Source organism: Mustela nigripes, chromosome 7 (assembly GCF_022355385.1).
Source record: "Mustela nigripes isolate SB6536 chromosome 7, MUSNIG.SB6536, whole genome shotgun sequence".
Lineage (NCBI taxonomy): Eukaryota > Metazoa > Chordata > Mammalia > Carnivora > Mustelidae > Mustela > Mustela nigripes.
In genome coordinates this window covers 50,985,564-50,994,519 of record NC_081563.1, presented here as the reverse complement: position 1 = coordinate 50,994,519, position 8,956 = coordinate 50,985,564, and positions in this window count along the sequence as shown.

The window sequence follows — 8,956 nt, the reverse complement described above, 5'->3', positions numbered from 1 at the left end:
CTCTCCTGGGTAGCTGTCTTCCTCATCCCCACATCCCCGGGAGCCCTCTTGGCCTATCGCTTTCCTTGCTGAAGTCTGACCCAGGGGCCTCTCTGATTTGGTTTCCTTTGTTTGGGGATTGTGTGGGTCACTGTCCAGGTGCCTGGGGAGCAGGAATGGGAGCCCCTGGCCTTCCCCTTAGGGAACAGGTCTGCGGGGCGCCTCCCTTCTCTCTGTCTCCCTGCACTCTTCCTCTTTGTCCCCTTGGGACTTGAGCAGAGTGCATACCGTCATTTCCCTCTGCATCTCTTACTTTTCTGAGAGTGAGCCCCCCACTTTTTAAAAAAATTTTATTTATTTATTTGATGGAGAGAGAGAGATCACAAGTAGGGAGAGAAGCAGGCAGAGGGGGAGGAGGAAGCAAGCCCCCCACTGAGCAGAGAGTCTAATGTGGGACTCGATCCCAAAAACCCTGGGATCATGACCCGAGCAAAGGCAAAGGCTTCCCCCAGTGAGCCACCCAGGTGCCCCGAGAGTGAGCCCCTTTATAGGTCAGCGGCCAGGACATGGATCAAGCCCTGTGGATTGCATGTCTATCCTTGATGCGACAAACCGTGGAGAGGCAGGGCCCTGGGCAGCAGGTTCTTCCAGAATATGTCTGTTTGGGCTAGAGGTTCCTAAGATGGGGGTCTGGGTGGAACAAGAGAAGGTTGACATATTTGATATTGTGCTTCTGCTGTGGGCTCCCAAAACACCTCCAACCACCCACACGACACCATTCACACGATACCATCAATGTCTGGTGTCTTGTTCTACTCCACCACACCCCATGCTAAGCTCCATGAGAGGAACAACCATGTTTGTCTCGCTCACTGCTTTGTCCTCAGCACTGAGTACAATGCTCGGCACAAAGTAAGTGTTCAGTAATCACCTGTTGAATGTTGGCAAAGCACATTGTATAATCACACCATTCTACGCATTCATAAAGGTCTTACAGAAATGCAGGAGGTGAACACATGTTAGAGAACCACTTCTGAGCTTCAGATTTCTCTGGAGAGACTTGGTAGGGCCAGGGGATTTTGATTTAGAGCAGTCAGGAAAGGTTTCCTGGAGGAAAAGCAAATTGCACGGAAGGAAGCAAGATGGGGCTTCCACTGGAACAAGAGAAAGCTTGACTAAGCATGCTCGGGCCTTTTCTGTGATTCATGTCTGAACTACCAGTCATGGTGTTGGTCAGAGCCTGGCAACAGGCCCCCAGAAAACAGGGAACGGGAGCAGCAAGACTGAGGTCTGAGCTGCAGCCGACGGCAGGGTGGGAAGGGCGAAGCAAATCCATTGGTGCCAAGGAGAGGACGAAGTCTGATCTCCGGAGAAAGAAGAGGATCTCCAGAAGAGCTGCCAGGCAGCTCATTAGTGTAACGAGAGGCCCGCCCCAGCTTACGGACAATCCTGGGTTCATCACACCTGAGCACTAACGTGCTCATTGAAGTATAGCTGGCTACGGGGGCTGGGCTGGGGGCCCCTGCTGATGCTGCAGCAAGGGGCAGACAGGGGTCTCCCTCCGCTGCATAGGGGTGCAGCCCTAGAGGAGCATCTCTGTGCCTTTGTGGAGGCTGGAAAGAGAACAGCAGAAATCAATGCCCTCCTGGGCACGAGAAGAGGAGTTCTGGAAAGCTGGATAGGGTGTGGGAGAAAGGAACCTCTTCTGGCTCTCCTTTCTCTTTGGGGCCATGGAAGGAAGCAAAACGGGGTTGGGAGGGAGCCTGAATTTCTGGTGTGGGAACCAAGGGCAGAGAGTACCTTGTTCTTATCATGCCACAGTCCCAGAGAGTCCTAGGCTCCTGCTGCATGCCTTCCCTGAGCTACGCAAATACAAGTGTAAATGGTGATCTGAAGATGCCAAAGGGCAATCTTTAGGGGAGGGAATGCCAGGAGGGCTGCCCGGAAGAAGTGAGACCAGAAAAGGCCTTGAAGTTTGCACAGGATTGGCACTGATGGTGAAGAAGTCATGCTATGTGGCAGAAGTATCATTAGCAAAAGCACAGGGAGGTAGGGGAGAATGAGCGTGACATGTGGGAGGAGAACACAAACTAGCTGGGTGGCCCATGGTCTGTTAGAGGGAGTGGATGTGGCCAGGTGACAGATGTCTTCAAGGCACCCGGGCTAAGGATTTGGGGTGTACCTGAGCTGCCCTCCTGGGGTTGAGTGTCCACGTTATCAGTCCCCAATCTCAACATCAAGCTCCTGAGACTTCCCAGGGCTCTCCCGTGCTATTTCTCCAGGCCTCTCCCCAGCAACTGACACCACCTCTATACTCTGGCCACTTTCCAGGGGGTCCAGTAAAAGACTGGTGGTCCCCTCTTGCACTGCCTTTCATACTCATTATATCCTTCATCTAGCTGGATTTCCTACCTGTGCTTTTATCCTAATGAATCCATTTCTTGAGGAACCTGATGAACATGCACTGTGAGGAGAAGTGACATAATAAACATAAGAACAGTTCTCAAGCACTTAAGAGCTGCTCAAGGGGGACAGAAATAGGTCACCCAGTTCCATGACAAAGGCTGTGCTCCAGACTTCCAGCATAACAGGACTTTGGCTTGACACTGGGGTGGCCTCTCCACAGAGGCTGAGCCCTGGGCTCCCACTGAGGTCCAGCCCTCAGGGGGTTCCTGGCCTTGTTCCCACCACCCTGGTTTGCCATATTTTCTGCCTCTCTGCCCACCACCAAGTGTCATGACTCTCTGGGTCACTTAATTCAAAGGCCTGAGGGAGAAGCTCATTGTTTGAGCCCACCCCAAATCAAGGTCCCCAGCAAGCTCATGGTGACCACCTCAGTCCAATCAGCTGTGGTCAGCAGGATGACCATGCAGTTCTCCAGGGTCAGTCGGGTGAGCGTGGAGGCATGGACAAGCAGACAGGCACACCAAAAATTCTGGCATGCATTCTGCTGTTTCTTCAAAGAATATACTTTTCCACAAAACGGTGTTTCTGAAACTTCTCTCACGTTGTTGTGATTGGCTTCCGAAAACACAAATTTAGTAATATAGCTACTATTTATTAGAAACAAACATGTATTAGAAATTGTTTTTCTGGGACACCAGGGTGGCTCAGTCGGTTGAGCCACTGCCTTCAGCTCAGGTCATAATCCCAGGGTCTTGGGATCAAGTCCCACATCGGGATCCTTGCTCGGTGGGGAGCCTGCTTCTCTCTATGCCTCTGCCTGCCACCCTGCCTGCTTGTACACGCTCTCTCTCTCTCTCTGACAAATAAATAAATAAATAAATAAATAAAATCTTAAAAAAAAAAAAAGAAATTGCTTTTCTGAGTAGTAGGGGAAAGATACTACCTGAATTACCATGAACTTTTTTCCTTCAAACAATTTTTTCTTTTTTTTTTTTTTAAGATTTTATTTATTTATTCAAGAGAGAGACAGAGAGAGTGAGAGAGAGATAACACAAGCAGGAGTGAAGGGCAGAGGGAGAAGCAGATGCCCTGCTGAGCAGAGAGTCCGATGTGTGGCTTGATCCTGGGACCCCAGGATCCCGATCTGAGCCAAAGGCAGCTGCTCAACCAACTGAGTCATCCTGGCACCCAAGCAATTTTTTTTCTACTTTAGAACCTTCGGGGATTACTTTTTGGCATAATTTCTCTGTTCTGTCCCAAACATCTTTGGGATTTGAAATATCTATCACTTCTCTCAAATGATAAACCATGAAATTTTTCTCCTAATTTTGATGGCAAATAGAAAAATGTCTGTAGCTTCAGTTAAAAGATCTTTAAGGTTGGGGCGGGGGGACATGCCCACAATGGTTGGCCCATTGTTTAAAATCTGTGAAAATCTGTAAACAAAAGGTGAATTCCAACTTGGAAACCAGAGTCAGCCAAGACCTCGCTGCACCAGCCACCCTCCCCTTTCAGGAATAGCTTGACACAACTTCCCATGTTCGAAGAATTTGCAGAAGTTTCCCAATGGCAACCAACAGTCCAACATATTTCCAGCAACCTTGGAGCTTCCTCTGTGTTATGCCTTCACTCCACTTACAAATGTTTTGAAAATTTGCCAGCTTTTCAGAGATGCATGAATAGTGTCATAAAAAGAATTGACAGGACTGAGATCACTGTGGAGCTCTTTCATATCCCGACAAATCCCAACACCATTAAACCCCCAAGACATGCATGACAACGTGTATATAAAGCTCTTGGCTCGTCCTCTGTAAACGTTGTAGCAACAACATTAAAATCTTTCACTCATGTCAAGCTCCTGTGTAGACACTGCTCTGCATTTTATTCAAATCAGCTTTTGTAATAATTCGGCACGAGAACCTTCTGGTGATCTTAACCACACCCATGGCACTCATGAGTGTCTGCTTCATCAAGACAGCTTGGGACATTTTCTGTAGGAACCTTACTCAGGGTGAGAACGCCATCATCGCATTGTATCTCATGAGTCATTTATGGAAACATCGTCCGTCTTTATGATTTTATTAATAATTCTGAGCGATTACTCTGTGCCAAGCGCTATTTGAAGTGCTTTACGTTTATATACTCATTCAGTCCTCTCAACTAACTAGACAGCAGGTTCTATGATTTATTCCTATTTTTCAGAAAAGGAAATTGGCACTGAAAGGTTAAGTAACTGGCCCAAGTTTCACAGAACGCTCGCATTAGTTGTAGAAACTAATTTAAAATTAGTTGTAAGTTCTCTTTCTAGTTGTCTTTGAGTTCCAACTCAAAATACATACCCTTGTTCACAAACTGGATTCCCTATGTCCTTGGTAGCCACGGTTTTTCCAGAAATAAAATATTTTTCAACTTCGGACACATGCTACTTTTCTCATGAGAATTCAAGTAATCAGATAATAGTTTATAAAAGACAATGACACCAAAACACGGATATTTATGATGAAACAACACCAACACAAATGCAGGCATTTCCCATTTTTCTGGTTTCCCTAAATTTTCCAGTAATTTTTTCAAGTTTTAATTGTTCTTTCATTCCCAAATTTTTTGTTAGCAGAGCAGCTGGGATGGGCACCAGAATAAAACCATCTTTTGTAATGCTCTGTTCCATTCATCGACAATCTGATGACAAAGGTTTTAAAAGAATATTTTAATTCCTTCGAAGTTTTCATACTTTGAGGGTAGTTTGAGGGTGGTTTTGGACCCATAAGGCCTCTTGCTTTCTTTCATAAATTTCAAACCATGTACAGAATCTTGGCTTGAAGATTGTTACTGTCTGTATCAACCCATCAACCCTGATTAACTCTTGAGGCTGAAACACTCGATTACCCCCTCACGATACTATTGGCATCATAATCTGATGGTAAACTCTTAGAAATTTTTGTGAAAAACAGAAACTCAAACTTTTGTTTTGACATCACTTTTTGAATTCCTGTGATTTCAGTATTTATTTAGAATTGCTCAGTGATTGTGCTCCATCTCCAAGAAGAGAATGCCAGTGACAGATTCTCTAACACTTCTTGTTATGACACTTTCCATGTTCTCTCAGTTATTTTCCAACAGGATTAATGTCCCAAAGCTGGGCTCTTTCAGCCTCGTGGCGTACCACCGTTAGAGCCTAGAAACCCTGGATTTCAAATGTTTCCACTGACTACAGTGCCTACCAAGAAATTGTTTTATTGTTTTTAATTAACTTTCATCCTGGATTTTTAAAAATTCGATTTTTTCCCTCTTTTGCTAATTTGGAAGTAATGCTCTGTTTCTCTTCTGTTGGTGATTACCCTAGACATTTTATCAGGCATATTTAATTTCCAAAACCTAAAGTTATTCACTATTTTTACCTTCCTTCAGGAAAATACATCTGTATTCAGGAAAATACAAATATGCTTTAACTTGGTCTCCACTCTGCCCCGTCTATGTGCTACTGCTGTTCAATATCTAATTCTATGTTTTTAATCCTACAAAGTATATGGGAAGCTTAAGGTGTTATACAGTCAATATTTATATTTGGGAGAAGGGGTGTTGCCATTTATATTTTGCCAAAAAGATATATTTTAAGAGACACACATGATTGCTACTGTCGGTTTTTTGTTTACTTATTCATGTATGTGTTTCTATTTTAACTTACTTTTTATTGTGGTAAAATACACATAACATAAAATTTATCATCGTAATGATTTAAACAAAATTTTAAGATTTTATTTATTTATTAGAGAGAGCATGAGCCACGGGATGAGCAGAGGAAGAAGGAGAAGCAGTTTCCCTACCGAGCAGGGAGCCTGATATGGGGCTTGATCCCAGGACCCTGGGATCATGACCTGAGCCGAGCAGATGTTGAGTGACTGAGCCACCCAGGCGCCCCTGTCTTAACGATTTTTAAATGTCTAGTTCAGCAGTATTAAGTACATCCATATTGTTAAGCAACCATCACTTATGTAGCTCTAGAATTCTTTTCATCTTACAAAGCTAAAACTCCATACCCACTAAACAATAAGTCCCGATTTTCCCCTTCCCTCACAGCCCCTGGTGACCACCATTCTATTTTCTATCTTCATGATTTGCACTATTCTAAGTCCATCATGTAAGTGGAATCAGACAGTATTTGTCTTTTTGTGATTGGTTTGTTTAGCACAATGTCCTCAAGTTTCATCCATGTTGTAGCAAAGGGCAAAATTCCCTTCCTTTTTAAGGCTGAGTAAAATTCCACTGTATGCAGGTACCACATTCTGCTTATCCAGTCATCTGTCGATGGATCCTTGGATTGCTTCCACGTTTTAGCTGTTGTGGAAAATGCTGCAATGACCATAACACAGGTGTACAAAAATCTCCTCAAAACTCTGCTTTCAGTTCTTTTGGGTGTATATCCAGAAGGGGAATTGCTAGATTATGTGATTTTTTCTAGTGTGAAGTTTTTGAGGCGCTCCTATGCTATTTTCCACAGGGGCAGCGCCATTTTACATTCTCGCCAATGGTGCACAAGGGTTCCAGCTTCTTCACATCCTTGCCAATACTTGTTATTTTCTGTTTTGCTGACAGTAGTAATGGTTGTGAGGGGTGTCTCATCGTAGTTTGACGTGCCTTTTCCCAGTGATTAGTGACATTAAGCATTTGCTTAATGTCCTCATGAGCCGTTTCTGTATCTTCTCTGAAGAAGTGTCCATTTGAGTCTCTGCCCATTTTGAATCAGTCAGTACTTACCAACTTTACCCACCATTCATCCTTCCATCTCAGACTTTCCTTCTGCAATCATTCTTCTGCCTAAAATGCCTTCAGTGAGGATTGGTTGGTAGAAATGTTCATTTTTTGCTTGCTTGATTCTATCGTTTTTTCACTCATACTCTTGAAAGACCATTTTTGCTAGAGACACAGTTCTGGGTTGTAAGTGATTTTCTCTCAGTGCTTTGAAGATCTGTCCCATTCTTGCCTGGCCTCCATTGTTAAAAGCCACAAAGACACAATCACCAGTTTGTGTCTGACTTTTTGGTCTAATCTGTCTTCTTTCTCTGGCTACTTTTAAGATCCCCTTTCCTTAGGTGTTCTGTGATTCTATTGTCTATGTGCAGATTTCTTTTATTGATCATGTTGGAATTCAATGGGCATCCCTAATCCAAGGATTGGTGTTCCTCGTCAATTAAAAAAAAATTCTTAGCCATTAGTTCTTCAAATGAAGCCTCTGTGCCATTACCACTCTTCTCTGTTTCTAGAATCCAGATCAGATATAATTTTTTTTTTAAGTAGGCTCCATGCCCAACATGGGGTCCAATTAGGAGCATGAACTCAAGAACCTGAGATCAAGACCTGAGCTGAAATCAAGAGTTGGTCATTTAATGGCCTGAGCCACCCAGGTGCCCTTAGATATAATCTTTCATACACAATCCTCCGTATCACTTGCTAAGCCTCGCCATCATGTTAATGACTGTGTCTCTCTTTGTGTTGCATCTCTTCCATTCTTTAGATCTTTCAGTTCACAAGTTCTCTCTTCTGTAATGATAATTTTTTACAAATTGAGTTTCTAATTTTAGTGATTATAGTTTATATTTCTCATTGGTACCTTTCCAAATTAGCTGGGTCCCATAAATATATGGGATATATATGTATGTGTGTGTGTATATAAAATTTACATATTGTAAAATACATCGATCTTAAGTGTATATATCATGATGAATTTTGACATATGTGTACATCCGTGGTAACACCACCCAGGGAAAAATAGAAAAATAGAGAATATCTCTAAGACTTCAGAACTTCCATTGTGCCAATCCCCAGTTAATAATCTCTCAGAGGTAATGATTATTCTAACTTCTATCAACACAATAAGGTATCTGATATCTACCCATGGTGTTAACATGCATTCATTATTCATTTTTATTGCTCTCTATTGTATGAATCTAATAACTTACTTATTCATCCCACAGTTGACTAGCATGTATATTGTTTGAAGGTTTTGGTGATTATAAATAAAGTCTTCGTGTGGACATATGCACTCATTTCTCTTGATATATACTCAGGAGTAGGATGGCTGAATGGGTATATTTTAACTTAATTTAAAACTGCCAAATAATTTTCCAAAGTTGCACCAATTTCCCCGTGCATTCTAGGTTTTTTAAAACACTATTTCTTTGGTTTTAAAATACAGTAAATGTAAGTATTTTATATTCTACATGTGATAATTCTAATACATGCTGTCTCTGCAGGTCTGATTCTGCAGTTTATACTTTCTACTAATTCTCAGGGTGGTTTATATCCCTGTGTATTTTATGATTTTTGATTGTGAGTTCATCTTCCTTGGAACTTTGTCTAGGGAAGTTATTTGAAGTTTGGCTTTCAAGTATAGTCTTCTAAAAAGGAGGATAAATATACTTATTTGCTTCTGCCAGTGGATACTAAATTCTCAGCTTGGAATCTTTTAGGGCCTCCTGAAATTTCTGGCCCTAAATCCAAGTAAAGTGAGGCTGTGGTTAGGAACTCTCAAGAAAATATGTTTTCTTTTTTTCCCTTCCACACAGAGCCAAAG